Consider the following 21,182-nt stretch of genomic DNA (forward strand, 5'->3'; position numbering starts at 1 on the left):
AGGGTTTTCGGTATGTCGCATTCAATCCCTTGTAACTATTTTGTTACAAGAGATATGTCGGCCAAATGTGGCCCCTTTTCCTCCCACATATAGGCTGTCATATCGCCACCTAGGAAACCTAGTTTGCTGTAGGTGGGTGAGAGAAAATAACGAATAAGTGCGCACATTTTGTGTTATTTCAGAAAATGCCAATAAAATGATGTACAAAGAAGCCTGTGTTTTATTTCCTTGTCAGAGCTAGGAACGAATGGTTTGCTGTTCTGAATTCGCCATTCTCCAGGATTTCAAGAACTGTTTGAGTGGAAACTAAAAGAACATATTTCTATAAGGTTACCATCAGTTTTATGAGAGATAGGCAATGTTTCCCTTTTTTTCCCATAGGACATGCGTGGATGGAATGGAAGAGGAGGGTAGGAAAGCTGAATGGGAAGACAGAAAGGCATACATTTCTGAAAAGTAGACAAAATTCCAAGTTCTGGAAGAGGTCATTTGCGCAGATCAGGCCACAACCATGCACATAAAATGTGAAAGAAATTGGAAAAAATACAGAAAAAAGGTATATGCTGGACATGTTTGGACCTGTAAGGTAATAGCTTCTGTGAATAGTGAGAAAAGCAATGCACTGCTACATTCCCCCGACCCTTCTAGTTAGGAAATTAAATTTTTCGCAATGTTTCACAAAACAAATACCACAAGCCAAAAACTGAGCCATAGTACACAGGATTTTTATGACGACGGCCTAAACAGACGTACTTAGCATGTAAAAATAAGGAAAACAAATGCGGTGAGGAGTGGCAAGCATACATTTCTTTAAACAGAACAGGCAGCCCTTTTGAAGGATAGGTGACTTGTGCAGGTTACAAAAGCGTACAGTGCCTAAAGCAGCAACTAAATGTGGGTTACATTTGGGAAATGAAAGGGTTCTGTAACAACGTGCAGTAGCAAATGTATGAAAACGTTATCAAAACCAAGAGAAAACCACAAATGTCCTACTTTCCCACATTCCCACAGGTGTCCTGATGAACAGTACCTCACATGTGTGGATGCACCTACCTGGGCGCAAAGGGAAAAGGCCAAACCACTGGTATCCGAAAGGGTTTCGTGAGAGGACATTTTTAGGATTTTGGTCGGTCTGAGGAGTCACCAAAGAAAACAGGGAACCTCATGCATTTCTGAAAAGAGGTCCGACTTGCGCAAATCATCCTTGAATGTATTAACCACAAGTTCCGGCAAAGTCCACAATTTAGGGGAAAAAACCACAATTCTCAGACATTTGCCACCACGAAACTACCATGTCACGAAAGGTGGTTGGGGCAGGCGAGGGCGTTTCGGGCACTGAAGGTTCTAAGTAGTAGCCCGGAAGCTGGAAACTACAATTCCCAGCATGTTTTATGCGCATGCTGGCTCAGCTGCGTGTAATTGCAGCAACGTTGTTAGGCGCTGTATGCCCGTGCCTGGTGCAGATTACTGAGAGTCAACACAGGCACACGCAGCGTTTTCCAAGAGCGGACGGAGGAGCGGGATCATCCCCAAATGCAGCGACAGTCCCAGGGAGCCCCGGCAGGGTCCCCCTAGCTTCCCGGAGGTAAATTCTGTAATGCAGCCCAGCCAGAGCTCCATGATGGCCGAGGTGATGTCCCAGGCCTTGGGCACCCGTCTCCCATGTGGGTCGACCATCCCAAGCCCAGTCTGGACCTCTGGCTGGGCTGCGTTACAGCTTTTCTCTCTGGGAAACGACGGGGACCCTGCCGAGGCTCCCTGGAACCGCTGCTGGGCTTGGCGATGGTCAACCCATATGGGAGACAGCCAGCCAAGGCTAGGGATATCATCCTGACCATCCTGGAGCTCTGGCTGGGACGCGTTCTAGAATTTCCCTCCGAGGAGGGATGGAGTCCCTGCCGGGGCTCGGTAGACCCATATGGGAAAGGAATGCCCAAGGCTGGGGGAAATCACCCCTAACCATCCTGGAGTTCTGGCTGGGCTGCGTTTCAGCTTTTCCCTCTGTACAGGGATTGGCACACTGCCGGGGCTACCTGGTGGGGGAACAGCTTTAACGCAGCCCAGCCAGAACTCCAGGACAGTTAGGGGTGATATCCCTGGCCCTGGGCATTTGTTTCCCATGTGGGACTACCGTCCCCAAGCACAGCAGCAGTACCAGGTAGCCCTGTCAGGTTCCCAGTCCTTTCCCGGAGGGCGAAGTTGTAATGCAGGCCAGCCAAGCCAAAGATACAGGATGGTGGGGGTGATGTCCATGGCCTTCGGTGGCTGTCTCCCATGTGAGTTGACCATCCCCCAAGCCCAGCAGTGGTTCCAGGGAACCCCGGCCGGGTCCCTGTCCTTTCCCAGAGGGAAAAGCTTTAACGCATGCCAGCCAGAACTCCATGATGGTCGGAGGTGATGTCCCTGGCCTTGGGCGGCTATCTCCCATGTGGGTTGACCATCCCCCAACCCAGCTGCGGTTCCAGGGAGCCCCGGCAGGGTCTCTGTCCTTTCCCGGGCTTGCAGACAGTCGACCCACATGGGAGACAGGTGCCCAAGGCCAGAGACATCACCTCTGACCATTCTGGAATTCAGGCTGGCCTGTGTGACAGCTTTTACCTCCGGGAAAGGACAGAGACCCTGCCAGGGCTCTCTGGAACCGCCACTGGGCTTGTGGACACTCAACCCACATGAGGGACAGCCGACCATCCTGGAGCGCTGGCTGGGCTGTGTTACAGAATTTCCCTCGGGAAAGGGAAGGGGACCCTGCCGGGGCTCCTTGGGACAGCTGCTGGACTTGGGGATGGTCGCCCCATATGGGAGACAGCCGCCCAAGGCCAGGGACATTTTCCCTGACTATCCTGGAGATCTGGCTGACCTTCGTTACAATCTCTCCCTCCAGGAAAGGTCGGGAACACTGTCGGGAATTCCCTGGGACTGCCGCTGTGCTTGGGGATTGTCGAACCACAGATCGACATCACCCCTGACCATCCTGGCACTCTTGCTGACCTGTGTTGCAGCTAAGCTAAATCCCAGAGACGCCTAGACCTACCTGAGAAAGCTAGCAAGAACCCAAGTGATACCGGGGTTGCTGGGACAGTTGGTGAGGACGTGAGGGAGTTGTAGCGGAATCCCAACACACAGAGCAGGGGTGAGGAGGGAAACCCTGGGAAAACCACACACCCACGGGTCTGGGACCTTCACCCACAAATGAAGAGCAAAAGAAATCCTCTTCTTTGGGGTAATACTTGGCAGTAGAGTGAACCAGGTCTGCCTGAAGTGAGACATAGATAAACTAGCGTCCGGAAGCCATACCCACAAAAGAAGATCCCTCCAAAGTCATCTGCGTGGCAGTACCTGGCAGGAGAGAGCACCAGGTCTGCCGAAACTAAACCATAAGAGAAGCCAGGGTAAGGAAGTCCATCCCATGGTGTTTTGAACTGTGTAACCAAATACAATATTTTGTGTTGAAAGACAATTTTGACCTAGGGCAGGGAAACATTTCCCGCAAGAAGAAAGCAACACCGGGAAGTGAACATTTATCCCCAGTCCAGAAAAATTGAGTCATTCTTCTGGACCAAGAAAGGTTACTTTATCCTTAGTTTAGTTTTAAGTGCAAGGGACAGAAGAAGGTTTTTTGACACATGATGGTGGACTATTGAATTACATTGACATTCTGACCAAACCCTTAGTATTTAGGTTGAGGCAGGGAACCCCTCGTAGAGTTAGGGAAAGTTATGTTTTCTCTTTTTGACTGTTAATAGTCTATTGCAATCATCATGCCAACAGAGAGTCAGTCTCCTCCTTCTGCACCCTCTTACACCTCCATGATCGCTAGCTAAGCATATTAAAAAAGAAGAAAATAAATAACGGCAGTAGTACAATAACTTGAGCCTTATCACGCTAAGTAACAAGCTCAAAAAAGTAACCTTATAATTAAAGTTGTCTTCTCATATTGCAGTGAAAAAATTACTGCATATTCATAGTATCAATAAAAACCCATTGGAACAAGTTGCTTCAAAAAACGTTGCCAACTTAAGTTTTAGCTTATGTGACTTCAGAGTTCCATAACCAAGCCTTCATCGGGACAAACACAATCATTTGATACATTCACTCATTTACAGTCGATCATCTGTAGTTGACATGAACAATATTGTGGTTCATAATTTCCTGTTTGATGTTTCCTGTGCCCCACATGCCGACAGTTGAAATAATTTGTCTGTAAACAGATGCTAGAAATGATTAAGGCCCCAGCAATTAGACTGAATTCACAACTTTCTCAAACTATGTCGTTGGGCCTCATATAAAAAGCATTTCTTATTTTTGTCACCATAAGTCAAGGAAAGACAACCATTAATGAGTATGTGTCCCAATTGCTACCAAGTCATTTCACGTTTGCCTGGTGAGGTCAGTAGAAGGGTCACTAGAAAGCAAAGGGTATTCCATTTTGTCCCCAAATTATGTCCAAGGCACAAATAGAGTAGAACTTAGAGAAGAGCAATTCACATTTCCTGTTGCCAAAGAATTCAAGTTTGCTGGCTGGAACCAGTAGAGAGACCATCTTCTCCCCCTCATCCTTGTGTCGTACTAAATTTGAGGAAGATTGCTCAGTACGTTTTACTGGCAATTCTGTTTACCTATTAGAGGCATTCAGCCCTCCTATCCTTGACAAGTATACCCTTGCAAATGGTCCAAAGAAAGGGTAGCTTATTTACACATTTTTACAGTGCACTGCCAAGTTGACTGTAAGTAAGCCCTCATATAAACGGTCTGGGAGCCCCTCTACCGAGAACAAACACAGACAAATAACTTGTTCTAACGAGGGTCTACAACCACGTTTTAGCACACTGTACCTGTCAAAAAGGAGAATACCCATTTTCAGTGTACAGGGTCTGTCTATTACTGGAAACCAAGACTCCCAGGTATCTGATGTGTCGCTCCGACCACTTAAGGCCGCACATCCGAGCTGGGCGTTTTGTGGATGGCGTGAGCGGGAGCATTTCTGATTTAGCATTGTTCACCGTGTATCCAGAGAACTCTGCAAATTCGTTGATGTCTGCCATGATAGGGACAATGATTTTGTCTGGTTCGCAGACGTATAACAAGGTATCAGCCGCGTATATGGATATTATTTGAGTGGCACCTTTCAGCGTTACACCCTTGTTATATCTCAAACGAACCGCAGCCGCCATGGGCTCTATTGTCAAAGCAAAGAGGATAGGGGAGAAGGGGCATCCCTGTCTGGTGCCACGTCCTAGCTCAAACAGCTCGGATATAGTTCTATTTGTGCACACCCTCGCACCCGGGGCTGTGTACAGCAGTTTGACGTACTTGATGTAGTAGGGGCCCACCCCAAACGCCTCAAGCACCAAAAAGAGGTACTCCCAGGAGACCGAGTCAAAGGCCTTCTTGGCATCAAGGGACACCGCGACTGCTTGCTTGCTCGGGTTGATTTGTGACATTATGCCGAATAGCCTATGCAAATTTAGGGCTGTGGACCAGTGGGGAATAAACCCGCTTTGATCTGCATGAACCAGCATAGGTGATATAGGTAACATGCGATTTGCCAGCACCTTCGCAAACATTTTGGCGTCTACATTTATCAGGGACAGGGGCCTTTAGGATGATATATCTTGTGGTGGGCGTCGGGGTTTGGCCAACACTGTAATGATGGTCTCACGCATTGTCGGGTGCAGCATTTGTTTTCCCAGAGCCTCTCCCCACATCTCTAATAGCCTCAGTGAGCTCCTCGGCTGTAATAGGTTGTTCGAGTGTTAGTTTACTTTCTTCTGGGAGTTTAGGGAGATCTAGCATTGCAAGATAGCTTTTAATCTCATCAGGGGATTTTCCATCTCTATTTTTAAACACATTTTTGTAAAAGTGAACAAACTCATAATTTATTCCCTGTCCACTTGTTATTACCTCATTTTGTGCCGTTTGGATCACTGTAATCGGGGTCATATGTTTTTCGTGCTTAACCAAGTTGGCCAACATTCTCCCTGCTTTATTTCCCTCTCCGTATCTGCGAGCCCTGGTAGGGACTGCTATATATTGTACTTCCCTTATTGCCAATCGATCAAAATCTCTAAGTAACTTGTGTATTGCAGCCAGGGTGTCTCCACCATGTGTGCGGCTATAGATTTCTTCTAGTACGTCCATCTCCACCCCCTCCAGTTCACGGCGCACCTCCCTCAAAAGTTCAGTGGTCTTGGATATTAGGGACCCCCTCGCCCAGACTTTAAAAGCTTCCCATACTGACGATATGTGCTCTACAGATCCAAAGTTATCTGTGAAAAAGTTGGCAATTTCAATATGTAGAGTTTCAACAACATTCGGGTCTTTTAGTATATCTCTTGGCATTCTCCACCTCCTTGTTGGTCTGGTGGCATCTTTCAAAACGATCTCCAACATCACCGGGGAGTGGTCAGATAGTGTGCGAGGAAGAATTTCGCAATTCTGTAGGGTATGCGCTATGTTTGTGGATACAAACCAATAATCTATACGTGACTCACTATCATGGACAGAAGAATAGAACGTGTACCATTTGCTGGTTGGGTGGAGCACTCTCCAGGTGTCCAGCAGAGACAGTTGTGGGATAATTTGCTTAAGAACTAGTGCCGCCTTGGTGGGTGCCCTAGTTACCTTGGCAGATCTATCCAGGGTATGGTCTAATACGACATTAAAGTCCCCTCCCCATAATACAGTGGTCGCATCATGTTTGGCAAGGATCTCGAGCATGTGTAGGTAAAAATCGGGATTTTCTAGATTGGGACCATAAGTGTTCAACAAGGTTATTTGTTTCCCTGTTATTTCCCCCCAAACCAGAACATATCTACCCATCGGGTCCGCCAAGTGGCCTTTGGCAACAAAGCTCAGAGAATTGTGTATGAGGGTGCAGACCCCTCTGGACTGCGATGAATAGTTTGTGTAATAGCGCAATTTGCCCCATTTTGCCAGTATTTTCTCGTTAACCAAGCCCTGTGCATGTGTTTCCTGTAACATTAAAATGTGAGGCCCGTGTCTAGTGACATAATTGCCAACCTTTCTGGCCTTGATTGGATTGTTCAGGCCCCGGACATTCCATGACATTAATCTTATCTTCAGCCCGTCACCCATTTTTTGCGTATTTATATTGTTCCATGCAGTAATGACCATCAATGCTCAAGTGACCAACATATGAGTAGCACCCGTGCCTGCAAGACCATATTTTATTTAACCTACAACTTCCAACAGTGCATGCTTCCTCCCCAGACTCCAACTCATCCAGGCAGTTGCAATTACACAAAACATCCCCATTTCCCCCCCCCACCCACATCATCTGCCCCAACTTGACGATGGACCCCAATAACAGTAAGGAACATTCCTGAGGGTGCTTCGTTGCCGTCCCAAGCCGCCACTTGGTCGCCCACGTAGGAGGCTCTACGGCCCGGTGAACAACGGATCTTGGTCCAGATCAGCTGTGTTGACTTTTAAATATACTTATTGCTGCTGCAGGGAAGGTATAGGGTTATCCGTCTACCGGGTCCCCTCTTCCTTCGCCAGGATTAGGTCTCGCATTCTGGTCTCTCATTCGGTCTCTGGGAGGCAGCGGGATGGAGGCTTCCACATACCCCGTGGCTTCGGCAGGGTTTTCAAAGCAGTGGGCTCTTCCTTCGTGCTGGATTCTCATTTTCGCGGGGAAAATTAGGGCATAGGGAACATTACGAAGCCGCAGTTGTTTCTTGACCATCTCATAGGACCTGCGTTGCATTTGTATGGTCGCTGTAAAATCCAGATATATATGAATTCTGTTTTCTTCAAAGTGCAGTGTCCCTTTTTCTCTGGACAGTCGGAGTATCCTATCCCTGTCTCTATAGTTTAGAAGGCGTGCAATGATGGTACGGGGTGGGGCGCCTCGCTTCGGTGGTGGCGCAAGGGTACGATGAGCTCTTTCGACAAGGAAGCGGTTTGAAAGGGATTCTGTCCTCAGGACCGATTTCAACAGATCTTCCACCTGTCTTTCCATGGAGCCTTTGCCAAACGTCTCTGACACCCCGGCAATACGAATGTTATTTCTACGGGACCTAGATTCAAGGTCCTCGCACTTTCTCTGGGTCTTGCGTAGTTCGGTCTGGAGTAGGGCTATGTCCCGGCCATGCTGCGAAATCGCATCTTCATTGGAGCTTATCCTGTTTTCTGCTTCCGAAATGCGCGCGCTCTCCTTTTCCACTCGTGCCTTCAGGTAGCCAATTGTCGTCACTATGTCATCCAACTTAACGTTGACAGCCAGGAACCCATTTTGCACAATTGTTGCCAGGCGATCCAAAGGGTCTATGTCTCGATTTTCGGATGTGTGCACCGCTCCTCCCGGCGCCACCTGTGGCTGGGAGCTAGCGAAGGAGTCCATTGGGCCGGTCTTTCTTCCCCTGCTGCCTTCTTCTCAGTGCAGCCCATTAGACAAGGTTACCACTTCCAGAATGGATTGTGCTCTCCCACGTATATATGATTGCTACACCGGCAACCAGTATTGGCTCGCAATAGTTATATTATAGGGTAATGGCGCGGCCTCTGCTCTGTGTCCCCGCTCGGGGTGCGCTTCAGTGTAGGTGGAGGATTGGGACCTGTCTCGACCCAGATGTACACTTTTTCCCACAGAGGCGTAGTTATTGCCCTCTCGCAGTTCCAATGTGAGCACTGCCCTTGGCCAAAGGGTATGCTGCCAGTGTGTAGCCTACAAAATTCCTTTCTGCCCTTTAATGTTGTGGCGGCTACCCGGTTCTCACAGCCTTTTGTCGCGTCTCTCCACACTCCAACTATGGTCCGGAAGCCCTGTGCCTACACCGTTGCCAGCCTGCCCGCCATTTACTCGTGTCACTTGTGCCTTCAAGCCCCCCGCCTCTTATATGTCCGATGTTCAGGTGACCAGTTGAGGTGTTTGGCCGGTATGTGGGCAAATATAGAATGACTCTTATGCCCTTTCCTCTCCTTAATCAGGGCGCACTGCAGTATAAATAAGTGCAGGGTACTGTTGCATTTCAAATCGACTTCCCTTCACTGGGATTCCAGCAGCCCACTCCCATCTGCTCACCAGTGGGTATTGGGTGAGCTAAGCGGGGGTACACCGTGTCTCCTGACCAGCCCACGGAGGTCCAGTCAGCGCCCCTCCTACAGCGCACCTCCCGCCATCTACAGCGCTGTGACAGCAAGCCGGTTAGCCTTCGGGGCCCCTCCAGCCGTGTTAAGCTCCCCTTGCAAGGGTCTTTGCTAGGACCAAGGGGTGGCAGTCCCCTGCCATGCTCCTTCTCGGGTCATGGCCGGTCAATACTGCAGGGCTCCCTACACACACCCTCCCTTACCTCCCCCGGCAGTCCACTTACTTCACCAGCATCGCCACCACTGGACTTCCGTCGTGGGGGGTATCAGGGTCAGGGGGGCGCGTTTCCCTCACGGCGCGTCTCCGGGCACACGCCTGGTCTTTCCTCTCCTCTCCGGACCCGGTGTGCAGATGCTGCGGTCATATCACCAATCAGGCGGCAGGATGGGGAACGGAGTGCCGCAGTCCTCAGGCAGCCTCTGCGTTGGCGGGCCGCCCCTCCCCCTCCCGGCCTGCCCAACGTTGCCAGGTCCGCGCTCGTTCAGCGACTACGTGGAGCCCTCGAGCAGCCACGTTGCAGCTCGCCAGTCGCTGCAATTTCACAGACGAATTTCTCTGTTCTGGAAACGGCGAGTCCCGTTCTTGCAGGGCCCCTTCTCCGGACCTTCCCCCACGATATTCCAAAATAGATTGTCAAACAGCCAGAGCCTGGAAGGATATTTTGTTCTCAAGGATTTCAACCGAGCCGGAGCTCTCCACCTAGGCGGCCATTTTCAGACGTGCGCAACAGCGCCCCCCTTTTGTCAACTTACTTTAACTAAGATAAGGGCCAGAGGCAAAGGGCATCCCCCTCAAGCTCCGCTCCACTCCCTGTTTAGCCCCGTTATCCCATGGACGTCTGAAACAGATGACCTACAGCGACAGAAAAGTTTAGTGTGGTGTGGGCATGGAGTAGAGTCATTACTGTACTCCAGTAAAACCCCACCACTCTTATTACCCAATATCATATGGCTAACCTGCATTTAGTCTACTTGTATAGATTAGACTTATCTTGCATGTAGCATCATTGTGTAAATTACCCATATTTGCACTTAGCCTGTTTGTGTAGGTTAGTCATATTCTGCATCTGGTCTAACTGTAAAGACGAGCCGTATGCTCCCGCCAGCGCCCTGAGATAGGCATGGTGTGATATCTGTATTTTGCTGGGCTCTGCTCCCTGAGATGGATTGTTGGGCGTGGGAAAGGTATCACACTCTAATGGATTATTGGGGGTAGGGAAATGATTAGTTACTCACCGTAGTGACTAATGTCCACTTAGTCTTTAGTCCCCTTTCCGCCATACTGCATGGGCCTCCCTTCCAAGGGACGGGAGACAGAATCTTTTCCACCAGAAAAAACCTTCTTCCCCTTTAAATTTAGTGGCGCATGGGGGTGCGGCCCTGGGAGAATGCGCTACCCTGACTCCGCCCACCAGCACCACTCCTCAGTCCCCATTAACACGTCAACAATATTTAACATTGCCTAATAACACCAATATTATTAGGGGGGGGGGTCGGATGGACGTATCGAGGAAAGGGGACTAAGGACTACAGTGAGTAACTCATAATTCTTACGTCCCTTCCCCTTTTCTAAATACTGCATGGGCGATTACAACTGAATGTAGCCCCAGGGTGGAGAGGATACCATCCTTAAGCAAATGAGTTCCTTAGAACAGCCTGTCTGAAGGCGGCGTCTGATTAAGAGCCGGCGTCTAAACAGTATTGCTTACAGAAAGCCGAAAGGGTGGCGCAGGTAGCCGCCCTGCTTATGACTTGCCATGGAACCTGCCGCTGGAAGGCGATGGCCATGAATGTTATCTCTGTAAACTCTAACCAAAATGTATGCCTTTGTAAAGCATCAACAAATTGGAAAAATAAGAGTCTCACCTCGGCAGACTGGAAATATTCAATGGAAAGCCAATACTGAGTGAAAAGACTCCCCCCGCCCGCCGCGTCACTCTCTACCCGGTAAGAAAATTCCTGAGAGAAAGTATGCAACCGTCAGGGAAACCCTCTGGGGTAGAAAACCCTGGTAGGAAGCGGAATCCGGTGTATCGAGCGAATCCTGAGGACAGCGTCACCGATGGTAATGGCAGTTCTATGCGGGAAGGCTTCTTCTGATGGTAAAGAAACAACAGGGAGAAATAAGTTGCAGGAGAGCAGAAAGGCTTGGATATAGAAGGTCAGTAAGAATAGGAAGTACACCTAACCTCTTAGACTGCAACTTTCCGGATACCTGAAGCGAACCCTGGAAAGCGGGATTCCGAGAGAGCTGAAGGGCGGGAAGTCTAAAGGATAATTGAGAGGTGAGTGCGCGCACTTGGAAATGGGTAAGTATTGAGTCCGAAGGGATGACAGGATATCGTTCTGAACTGTAAAGAATATTTACCCGGAAGGACAATGAGCAACGGGATAGAAACTGATGCTCCCGACGCGGTGACGGGAGCAACCCCTGAGTTTGGGCTAGCAGGAAAGGCTGATAAGAGGATCTGAAATTAGAGGTAAGACAGAATTAGCAAGGCAAGTTGTAGGAAAGGTTTAACGAAGGGTAGAGTGAAATGAGAGCACCTAGTTACGAACTCACGGAGCATCAGCCAAAACAGTAGCGACGCGAAGAGCGGTCAAACTTCGTGCAGTATAAGGGATCCTGTGAGCTGTTCGCCGTGTCCCTGGAGAACGTGTAAAGACTGCAACGTTGCTCTCCGAACAGACCGGTCCGCCATCTTGGAAGTACCGACCCGAATTGAACCGCATAATCCGTTCCGGGACCAATGTCTTGCATGTGTAAAAATGGCCTTGGCTCTGACCGTGTGAGCATGCATGTTGGCTGGCAGTGGCTTGTGCTGCCCTTCATAGGCCTCTTTGATGGCCGCAACCTGCCACCGTGCAATAGAAGCCTTGGATGCCTGAGAACCGGGTCTGGAGCCCCCCGAGGTGACAAAAAGTGTGTCCAACTAGCAGAAGCCCTTGGTCCTGTCCAGACAGAATTTCAGAGCACGTCTGACATCCAGACAATACAAGACTCACTGAACCTCGTCCTTGGGGGTCAGCGAAGAACGTAGGCAAGACTATTTCCTCATTTAGATGGAAGGCAGAGGGTACCTTAGGTAGGAACACTGGGTGAGTCTGCGGGACCACCTTATCCCTGTGGAAAGTGGTGTAAGGTTCTGAGGCCACCAGAGCCTGGATCTATCTGACTCTGCGAGCGGAGGCAAGTTACACCAGCAAAGGAGTCTTAATGGTGACCAGCCTGATGTCCGCGGACGCTAACACCATTGACCCGAATGGTTTGTGCAGCAAGGCGCCCAACACTACATGAGATCCCACACAGGGTGTGGCTTCTTAATGGGCTGGTAAAGCCTGGACAATCCCACCAGATGTTTCTTGACAATCGGGTTTGAGGAGGAAAAGACCTCCTCCTCCGTATTTCTGTAGGCCCCTATGGCTGCCAGTTAAGTGCGACATGTCTCCACCTGAACACCTGTGTGTGCACGGTGAGCGAGAATTAGAGCACATCGTCCAGCGTGCACGTGAGGGGGGGGTCGATCTCAGAGTCCGCACAGTGACAGAACCTGCTCCATTTGCTTTTATATTGGCTCCTGGTAGCCTTGTTCCTGGTGCCCTGAATTATCTCCAGGTTTGCCCGAGATAGGCTCAGGTGCTTGAGGGAGATCTGCTCAAGAACCCCCCTGTGAGGGGTAACTTCTGAGGTGTGGGGTGGAGGACCCTGCCCCCTTGCTGGGACAGGAGAGGTGCCGGACCCAGCGGAAGGTGAATGGGTGGTCTGTCCGTGAGACTGAGCAGTTCGGGGAACCACGGTCTCGCTGGCCACCAAGGAGCTATCAAGATGATGCTGAGGTGACAAGCTTCCTTCATCTTGCAGAGTACCCTTGGGATCAGGGGTGTGGGAGGAAAGGCATATGCTGTCATGCCTTCCCATTGAATCTGCCTCTGCCAAGATGTGAACTGATGGCACTTTCTGTTCTTTCAGGAGGCAAATAGTTCCACCTGAGGATGGCCGCATGTGTTGAAGACCACCTGCAGCAAATGGTCATTCAATTGGCATTCGTGATTGTCTGCTCCCAGCCTGCTGAGCCTGTCCGCTTCCAAGTTAGCCTCTCCAGGGAGGTGGACGGCCGTGAGGTAGATGTTGTTTTCCAGGGCCCATTCACACATGCTCACCACTAGGCTGCACAGTGGAGGGGACCTGGTACCCCCCTGCTTCTTGACATAGTACATGCTGGTGGAGTTGTCGGTCTGGATAAGGACGGTCTTGCCCCCAATAAGCAGAATGAAGGCTCTGATGGCTAGCCAAATGGCCCTCAGCTCCAGCCAGTTGATGTGACTCCTGCTCCTGTCAGGTCCAGACTCCATGGATGGTGTGGCTGTCCAGAGTGGCTCCTCAGCGCTCCAGGGAGGAGCCCCGTAGTGATTTTATTTATTTATGCATTTGTAGTGCGCCCAACATCAACAAGTTGCCGTAGTCCAAGCGCGAAAGAATAATGGCCTGGGCAACGGTTGCTGAATTCTTCTCGTTTAGGAGGGGGCGGGTGGCTCTCAGCAAACGCAAGTAATACGTTTTGTTTTTATGGAGGTAGTTCACCGGAGCCTCTACGCCCAAGGACGCCTCCATCATCACCAACCCTAGAGTTTTGACCTGAGCAACATTACATTAATAGCAGAGTCTTTGATAGGAAATGACTCGTATTCTACTCCTAACTAGGCTCTTACTTGACCTGAACCAAATATCATCAGCTCAGTTATTTTGCTGTTCAAGAACATCCAATGTCCCACCATCCACTTGTCAATTATATCATAGATTTCCGCGATCTTGGCCATGTCTGTTTGATAGACCCGCCTTCTAGCTCAAACACCAACTATATATCATCGGCGTAATTGGTGAAATATACGCCAGCGGTTTCCAGTAGTTCATATAGAGATTTCATAAAAAGGTAGAAGAGTAGCGGGGATAGGCTAGCTCCCTGAGGGACTCCTGTGTGGGCTGTCTTGGAGAACTTCTCTCCCAGTGGACCCTTGCTACTCGGTCTGCCAAAAATAATGTCAACCAAGCCAGCGCCGACTTGGAGCAACCTGCCGTTTTCTCCAGGACCTTCTGCAGCAGCTGATGATAATCCACCAGATCAAATGCCGCACTTAAATCTAGAAGCATTAACATCCCTGCCTTGCCCTGACCTAATGGTGGCCTGCGGGGAAGGCTGTCGGAAGGGCCTACCCATCAGCAGGTTGCAGTCCCTGGACCACCAAGTGAAGTCCGAGGGGAGAGAAGGGGGTATGCTGACCAGCTCTGCTTGGGAGCACCTCTCCTGATTCCATGAGGCTGCGCAGTGCAGCTGTAGTCTCCTCATCCAGAGCCTTGTGTTTGGCACGGGTAGGAAGAATGCTGCCATGATGCCCAGTAGGTGTTACCACCAGGCTGAAGTCATTGCTGTGGTAAGGAAGTGCGCCACGGCCCTCTTGAGGGCCATAATCTTGTCCTCCGAGGGAAAAACCTTCTCTGAGCTCATATCCCAGATGAGGCCCAGGAAGGTGAGGCTCTGCCTGGGCTGCAGCTGAGACCTCTTGAGGTTGATAGTGAACCCAAGGTCGTGGAGAATGTTCATAAGATCAGAGGAAGTGTGTGTAACCCCCTCCAGGGATCTCGCCCTGACGAGCCAGTCGTCCAGGTACGGGTAGACATGGTGGCCCTGAGGAGTGCTGCCACTGCATTCACGAGTCTGATAAATACCCTGGGGGCGGAGTTGAGGCCAAATGGTAGCACTTTGTACTGGAAATGACAGCCCATGATCCTGAAGCGTAGGAAGAAGCGATGAGGTTGCCAAATCGGGACGTGTAAGTAGGCGTCCTTCAGATCCAGGGACCACATCCAGTCTCCCCTGTCTAGTGTCTCCGCAATGAGTACTGGCGTAACCATCTTGAATTTCTGAATAGGAAGGGAGAGGCTGAGGGTGAATAGGTCCAACCCAACTCTCAGGCCAGCCTGGTTCTTTTTTTGTATGGCAAAAATCCTGGAATAGAAGCCTAAGTCTTTCTGGGAGGCTGGCACTTCTTCCACTGCTTGGCTCTTGATGAGCGACCATATCTCTGCCAACAGAGTTGCCGCCCCAATCTGTGGGAGTGGAGAGGAGGAGAGGGAGGTATCGCTAAGCGGTATACTACAGAGAGGATCCAGGGGTCCGTAAAGTTCTGGTGCCAGAAATGCACGCGAGAGGCAAGCTTGCCACCCACTGGAGACACGTGGACCCAAAGGGACACGTTATGCCTTTTTACCATCTGAGGCTGCTGGTGAGGGACTGGAAGAAGCCCTTGCTCCCTGCCCTTTTTGTTGCTTGCGCCAGTGCTGATTCAGCGAGCAGTCAGGTTGTCTCTACCTACATTCCTGGAATCCCCAGAACCCCCCAAAACATCCGCCCCTTGTCGGAGCGTTGATGCGACTGGGTGTACGCCTTGAGCATAGCCTTCGTCAGGATAAAGACTTTGCAGTCTGCAAGCTGTTGTTCTTTTTAGCGAATTCCTTGTCAGTGGTAGAGTGGAAGAGGTCACTATCATCGATCCTGGATGTCGGGGTTAAACTTAGTAGCCCGAAGCCAGGCGTCCTTCTCATGTCTGTGGCGATACAGATGGCCCGGCAAGAAGTATTGATGTGGGCCACTGTGGACTCCATGATCTCCTGCGCTAACAGCCTGGATTCTCCTAGACCCGCCTTGAAGCGTGCCTGGCGCTGCACTGCAAGTTCCGGAGGGAAGTCTGCTATTTTCCACTACAACCTCTGGTTAGCGGCTGCCAGCATGGCATCTGCATTGGCCTGTCGCAGGTGCAGGGAGGCGTTTGAGTACAGCTTCTTCGCATACGCCTCCAAGATCTTCTCCTTGCCTAGCAGCGCGGAGGACGAGGTGGCCGAGGACGACTGAGGCTTAGCGTAAAGTGACGCTGCAGCAATCACTGAAGAATGCTGCTGCGGGTGCATTGATAACAATAGTGTATCTCCCTCCATCTGTCTATATTTGGTATTGAGGCACCAAATGAAAGGTTGGGCCGAGTGTGGCTTCTGCCACCCCTTCTTGGCCAGAGCCACGACGTCTTTCTGCATCAGGATACCCGTTTTGGCAGGGGGTCGTAAGGTGAGTACTTCTGCCAAGACTCCCTCCTCGGGCTGCTCAACCTCAGGTTGAGGAAGGCCCAAATATTCTGCCAAACCTGCAATCCTGTCGTGAAAGGCCTAAGCTGACGACGGCGTGTCAGGGTCCTCCTCCTCGTCTGTGTCCACCAGAGTGTCCAGCTGGTCCGGAGCGCGTGGAGGAGTGCAGAGGCTGGTGTGGAACCGCCGGTACTGTGGGAGGTAGGGAAGCCGGAATCGAAGGAGCCAGTAGGGGCAGCGGGGGCTGCGCTGGGGCCTGTGGTGCCAGAGCCATAGGAGGAATGACTATGGGTGCCTGCGGAGTGACCGGAGGCAGCAAGTCCCTTACAGTATCCTGTAGAAATGTCCCCACCTGAGGGATTTGCATCAATGACAAGAAACTTTCGAAGAACCTGTCTTTGGAGGCAGAAGAGGAGGCATGAAATATTGACGCAGTGTCTGGGGGCTGCTGGGGCCAGAGAGCACTCTGTCTAGATAGCAAAGGGAAACCTGCCCTGTGCTGCTGATGGATAAAGTGTAGGACACGTACCTGGTTGACACCAGTCCCACCTTGAAACACGTTCACCCACCTTCTATGTTCCTAGGTGTGGCATCGGACGAGCAGCCATGTTTTCTGGCACTGTGGTCATTTTGTCGTGCTGCGTGCCAAGTGCCAAAGTCGTGGTGCCTGGCTCCCTGGGCCCGACCCCCAGCAGGACTCTTGGTTGTGGAGCATGAGGCCTACCCTGCACCTCAGGTCTGGGACTGGAAGGCGCGCTGCCCTCGGCATTGTTGCTGGTAGTGCTGCGCGCAGGCGCCCCCTCTGATATTGAGCAAGTACTAGGGCATAGCCCCTTGGGTGTAGACCCAGTAGAAGAACCTTGCGGTCCCTCAGCACTGATACTGTTAAAATCCAAAGACCCCTCGGCCGTAAGGCCGGTAGCTGGGTTAGTCTCGGTGCGTGTGCTGGTTACATAACCTGAGAGGTTCCTCCCGTTCGGGCGTTTCCTCGGGAAGGAGTCGCCCTTACGAGGTATGATGGAAAACAACAGCCCTCCCTTGGGCCTCAATCTCTGCTTCACAAACTTCTTCAAGTCCTCTGGAGGCGACCCTTCGAAGAGCTCCCTCCACCTAGCTAGTCTGTTCTTCAGTGCGCACAGAGTCACAGCGTCACACACAGCACAACCTTCCCATCCGTGGTCAGGGCCAGGGCGGCGGGGGCAAAAAGGGTGGGGGTCAGATGTAGGAAAGAGCCCCTTGCAGAATGGACACCTTCTGAAGCCTGCTGAAGTCGACATGTGCCAGGGAGGCGTGTGACGCCGGAGGACCGAATACCTGAATGACAAAGAGAAGACAAAAAGATAGAAGGAGAAGAATTCTGCGAAGAGCGTGTGATATTACATGGCTGAAGCCAAACCCTGGAGCGCTGGTGAAATCGGCCAGTTCCCGTCGACGCGGAAAAGGGGACTGGGGAGTTGCACCAGTGGGAGGAGTCAGGGTAGCGCATGTTCCCAGGGCCGCACCACTGTGCGCCTTGAAATTTAAAGGGGAAGAAGGTTTTTTCCGGTGAAAAAGGTTCTGTCTCCCGTCCCTTGGAAGGGACGCCCATGCAGTATAGAGGAAAGGGGACGGGACGTAAGAGTATGTATCACACTTAGATGGATAGTTAGGGGTAGGAAATGCATTGCGCTGAGATAGATTGTTGGATGTAGGATATGTACCGCACTTAGACGAATTGTTGGGGGTAGGACATATATTGCTAACTTACCATACTAAAAACTCACCATTCTGCATACTCTCCCTCAAACTCTGAACTAAACACAACCATAACTCTACCGCACCACAAACTGCACGCACTTCACAACACCCAACATGGAACCAAACCATACACAACCGGACCTCAACACCACATGATGGCTACCGACCAACAACGCACCAATGCTAAGTGACCGGTTTCTGCAAACTGAAGCTGGCAACAGCACATCAAAGCTCTCTTCCGTCTGAACCGCACAAACAAACCCCCAGCCTCCTCCCATTACAGATCCCCCAGAGTGCCAAGAGACCACACAAGTGGCAACAGTGCGCAGTACAAGATCCATTAACATCAGACATTATATAGAGTTCAACAACTGTGTTGAAAATTGGATTGTTAGGTGATCAAGCACTCTAAAGTTTGTCATTCAGTTAACCATAGTCCGTTCAGGCAACTTCTTAATGGTACTTGGAACTTTGCCTTCAAGTTCTAACACCATTGCTTCTGCTAGCAGTCATTTTCTCTGTTGTCTCTAGAAACCTACCTGTCAAGCCCCAGTATGTAGAGCCGTTCCATGTATTTCTGGCACATTTCTGTCAGAAACACTAGCAATTTGATGTCCACGTCAGTAATTATGGTGCAACAGTATTACTGTTTTCGGCAAGGGGGTGTGCATGCAGCCACTGACCTATAATGTGCCGGTGATTCTGGCAGTCATCCTGCCAGTAACAACAATACCGCCCCGCCGGAATTAAAAGGCGTTTTTGCAAGAAACCTGTATTGAGGGCCTCTGTCTTTCTTTAATCCATTCAGTGCCCTATGGATATATGTAAACATTCTTACACAGAAGACCAATCTTATTCTTGTTCTAAGGATGTATACTGATGTCCTAATCCATGAGCTGTTGGTTGAGTGGCAGGTTCTGTGCCCTTTTTCTATTGGCACTGGAAACCACCAGCCAAAATATTAATCAGGTGATGCAAAGTGCAACAATGTGGAGCACTCTAGATAAAAGTGCTTCCAATCAATCACCTTTGATGAGCAATAAAGCAACACATTTATGTGAGTGTGTGGTGTCATGAAAGTATACAGTGTCCAAAAAAACACACTTTTCCCTGCTACTAAAATGAGCACATTTATAAATGTTTTACCCTTTCAATGCCAAGGACTTGTGCACCCATGTTCCGGATATTTAAACGGTACACCAACCATTATGCCAACTTCTACAAAAAATCCATATCTGCCCACAATCACAATATATCTATACCTCATAAGGGTGCACTATGAACACCTTTTATATGTATGCGTATAAGTTCATAGGAAAGGGAAGACGTTTCTTCCAGAAGCACAAGAATTATTCAAGATGCCCATCTGCTGTCTGGTGTAAGGAACTCATGGTGGCAACAGTAAAGACAGACACAAGTGATCACAGTCAAGGGTATTTATTGAACTTTGTAATAGGTGAGAAAAATGCCTAATCTAAACCTAAATCTAAGATGGGAGCAAGCTACGACAATCAAATAATAATAAGGTAGTCCTAGTGGCGTCTTGTCACATAAAAAGGGCCTATACTAAGAAAAACCTATTGCCAAGCCTTACTTCTAAATTACAAAAAAAGAGTGTGGGACAATGTTCACCAGAAAAGAAAGAAGTGTTCACAATATGATGTGTCAGGATTGTATGGCTGGGTCTCCCCCTTCCCCACGTTTGAAGCACAGGACAAGGCGGGACTTTCGAGCACAGCACACTCCTTGGCCTCGTCAGCACAAGTTTCACAGTTCAGTTAACGATATCAAAAACCTTCAGAGGCCAAGTCTCCTTCTTGCCAAAATCTCTTGCCTTTTCACAATGACAAGCAAAAAGTTCTCTCTGTGATCTTGCACCCTGGGCGACTGCTCTTCACCCCTAGTATCTCCTTATGTCGGGCTCGGATCCTACTCGCAGTTTGGGCCTTCCTCCATCGGGTTCACTACGGCCTTTCTTTAACACAGATCATGTATTTTGAACGCAGTTCATTTATTGCTCATTTTCATCAGAAAACAAGGTTTTCCTTCTCCTAGCTTTTTTTCGGCATCCATCTGTCGGGTCCACACTTGCCGCATTCCACAGTTCACAATCTTATTGGAAAGTGGGGTCCCCTTCCCCTAGCTGTCCCCCGGCAACAGGTCAGAGACTTTTGATTGTACAAGCGATTTGACGTAACCCTTGGAGGACCACTCTGACGCCTTATGCCACCATTTGCCAGGGCCTTCTGGTTCTTGTAGTTTCAAAACAGGTCCCAGTCAGAGCCTTTCAAATGAGTGCCAACCTGGCGCTGGACACCTGTACCGGGACCTCAACTGGGCTTTCTTTAAAGTTCAAACACACACACACACAAGTTCTTTCTCTTGCAAATTCTTGGCGTTCGAAATGTTGCTACTTGCAACCTTGGGCTCAACACAGTGCGGTTTGCTATCAGTTTCCTCCGACTCACCGGCTGTGTTGAACCCGTTGGCTTCTCTGATCTCTGGAGTCAAGGATAGTACCACGGTAGCCAGCTTGCCTCTCTGCCTGCATAATCAATGCGGGAGTCCCCCGTGTACCTTTGACAGCTGCTGCTTCCCACTCCAGCTGTAACTCCCAGTCTTACGATTTCTCTTTCAGAGTTTCGCGCACAGGAGTTGAAAAGGGCAAGGGCAATTCCCTCTGCATTGTCCTTCAGGGTAGCGCCGCCTTTTGTCTTCATTTGAACTGCCGGTTTGGTGCAGCTGTCTCCTTGTGCGTTCGCCCTTGCTTGAAGTGTGCTTTCGTGCTCCGCCTTTTATCCCTGTGGGGAAAGTAAAGGGCCGTCAGGTGTGCGTGGTTCTTATCAAGTGCCTGACCAGTGCGTTGGGACATGTCTGTTACAGTGTAAGAAAGTGTTTGTGTAGGAAAAGTGACGGGGTACAGCTTCTAAATATCCTTCAGGGTAGGATGGGGAAAAGGTGTTACAGGAAAGGGGATACCGTATCTCAATCCTAGGTGTCCCACTTTCACTCCCTGAAGACCCCTCACCCAGGACGAAAGATCTCCGGGGACTAGCGCGTGAGACCACCTCAGGTTTCTCACACTCGAGTGTTAAAAAAAGAGATACATCTGACTCTAAATAATAAAGTTAAATACAGAGGACTTTCTATGCTTCTAAATTAATACAGGGGCAGCATCCGTGAGGTTGGGACTTGTGCT

General features: G+C 50.0%; 1 protein-coding gene across 2 annotated transcripts in view; it reads right to left on the minus strand.

Annotated features, from left to right (window-relative positions):
- Positions 1–21,182, minus strand: part of CNTLN (centlein) — a 2,346,865-nt gene that overhangs the window by 1,610,606 nt on the left and 715,077 nt on the right. The window lies entirely within an intron of this gene.

The sequence above is a fragment of the Ambystoma mexicanum genome, chromosome 6p (genome assembly GCF_040938575.1).
Source record: "Ambystoma mexicanum isolate Mex_15411 chromosome 6p, UKY_AmexF1_1, whole genome shotgun sequence".
NCBI classification, from domain to species: domain Eukaryota; kingdom Metazoa; phylum Chordata; class Amphibia; order Caudata; family Ambystomatidae; genus Ambystoma; species Ambystoma mexicanum.